The sequence below is a fragment of the Nipponia nippon genome, unplaced genomic scaffold, assembly GCF_047370975.1.
Source record: "Nipponia nippon isolate SJK-2023a ecotype South Korea unplaced genomic scaffold, ASM4737097v1 scaffold_2, whole genome shotgun sequence".
NCBI lineage: Eukaryota > Metazoa > Chordata > Aves > Pelecaniformes > Threskiornithidae > Nipponia > Nipponia nippon.
The window spans coordinates 11,569,072-11,571,838 of NW_028262336.1; positions in this window are offsets into that span (position 1 = coordinate 11,569,072).

The window sequence follows — 2,767 nt, forward strand, 5'->3', positions numbered from 1 at the left end:
CATAAGTCAGCCTAACTAGTTATCTCTCATTTCTATGTACTGCTAGGAAAGCAGCCAACTTAGATTGGACTGGGGTAGAGAACTATGAATGTGCCACTGGGGATATAAAGCTAGCAGACTGTTCCCAATTTCATCACGCTGCAGAAGGGAAATTGGTGAGAAAGAGTTGGAAAGGAAGCTTGTTTCAGACAGTGAACAAATCTGAAGATTTCAAAAGTAACCAGATGGGAATGCATGGAGGAGTTTATTTATATATAAACCAACCTTGCAAGGTTGAAAGCATTTTTTGTGAAATAAGTACTTGCCTAAAAATACTTGATCTTTGGCTGCTAACAATAAACTCTAAGAAAAAGGAGCAGAGCACTTCTCCTTACATCTTCACAAGAACACTTAAACCAAACCTATAAATCTGGGTGTCACAGTTTCAGTGGAGCTTGTCCCATTTTTGACATGCACTTATTCCAGAGAAGTGCACTGCTAGAGAATTCCTGGAGAACTAGACATGTACCTCTGAATCAAGAAAATTGTAAGCATAAACAAGATGTAAATCCTGGCCAGCAGTTAACAATTTTGGCACTGCTGAATCTGTAGCATAAGTGGTTTTTGGCCTTCTTTACTCAGAATTTTATATTTTGTTTACACCATCTCTAAATAAATCCTACTACTCACAATCAGTACTAAATACTTCCTGAGAAATCTATTGAAGATCATTTCAGCTGTTCATTGTATTGCTTGTTTTACACAGTCTTACTTACCAGCCCTTACATTTATGATCACTTCTTACAACAAGGCCCTGCTTTCAGTTTGTGAAGCTCAAAAGTCCTCCCATTCGTGCAAGATGTCAGCTTCATTCTGAAGTTAAGAAAATGCCAGCCAAAGTTTCACAAGCCTGGGAGGAAAGTGGTTTTTGCCTACATTAAGTTGCACGTGCTAGCACAAATACCACGGCATAGATATTTTGACCACACCAATAAGAAAAATGTTCTGTCTTGTTTATAACAGGGATAAGCATAAGGGGAGGACAATGACTGCATGGGAAATGGTTCAGGAAAAGCTTCATGTTCCATCTTCTGTGCAGACAAAGATGATCAATTGCACTTAATTCAAAAGTCAGAGTTCAATTCCACAGCCTGTTTTATCCCAGAGGTGGGAAAGACTCGACTACTAGATCCAAACAGCACACAAGAAAAGCTTCCTAATTTGAATACAAGATAGACTTCACCAGGCAAGAGCAAGTGGTAGGCACTGTCACTTGGAATCAGTGGTGAAAGAGGTGGAGAGATGCAGAAGTAGGGGAAAGTGAAAGCCTAAAATAAACCACTAGCAGGAAAGTAGAAAAAGATCAAAGAACACAGAATAGAGACCGAAGAGAAGGGGAGTGCTAAGATGAAGACAACATACAACAGATGAATTGAAGAGCATAGAAAACACACACTACAGAAAAAGAAATACTGTTTTTACAGCAGGATTGAGATAATGTACAAAGCTATATAGAACCACATGCTGAATGGAAAAATTTCTCTAGATTATGTAGAATAAAAGGCAGCTACTTTCAGATAAGAAGTACTGGAGTGCCCAATATTGAGATGTGAGGTTGTTCTGAACTAACACAGCTCAAGCTTCTCTGCACTTGTAAAACAGGCAATTGACAACCTGACATAATACACAGATAATTAAAAATCGACTCTGTTGAAGAGCTATTTTTTGTGCTGGTGCCAGCTACTCTCTGCACTAAATGAGGGAGCCTGTGGGGAAAGAAAGAAAAAAATTCCAATAGCATATTGGATACAGCATATAGCAAGAATATTAAAACTGGACAGGGAACCTTATTACAGAACTATTTTCAACACTGATAGTAACAAGACACCTAAAAGCAAAACCGCAGAACACAGTTATTTCTCTGCATGAATTAAGTGTAAAAATCTACAGGGTTTTCTACAGTGAAGAGCGCTATATGTTTTGAACAAGATTTTAAACAGACATCAATTTATTTGCTAGTTCCATTAGCCACTATTCATTACCAATTGGAAAAGCACTGCCAGCAAAGAACACAGAAATGCTGTCAAAGTAGCTTGATGCGTCCATGCATTTATTTGCTATGCCACCCAAGAGAGTTCAACAACACTGGGCTTAGAACAGCATACTGAAGCAGCACATTTTTCCAGGGAAAGAAAAAACAATCACTACTTATACACCATGCTTATTACTGTGGATTCTATCATTTAAACTCCAAAGATTTGTTTAGCATTTTCTGGGGACGTGAGCTGTGTTACTGCATAACCTTACTCTGGTGAGCAGCCTGACATTTTTGCCCTCCCATTTCACTATTTGAAAACAAAATCAGACCAGCATTTATCCGTTTAATTAGTAACACGCTTGACATTTCCTACCTGAATTGCTTTACACAAGCAGTTTCTGGCAGAAAGGGACCAAAAAAAAAAAAATCCATTTACTTACCCTTTCCTCATGACCAAGAGACTTAACTAGAAATGAACCCATGTCTGCAAATTTACTTTGACACTCAAATTTCTTAACCCATTAGAACAAAGTTAAAAATTATGGTTAATGAAGCTTTCTTTCCCAATTCAGTTTGCAAAACTCTACCAAAACCCCTCACCTCAGCAACTCTGATAACGCTTTTTTTCCCCTTCCTAAGCAATAACTGCATTTTATGCAAAAAGGCAACCAAACTGCATGTATTGTGCACAAAGTTGGCAGTCATCCCTATAATTTACCTCATTTAAGAGAATACATAAAACACAGAAAA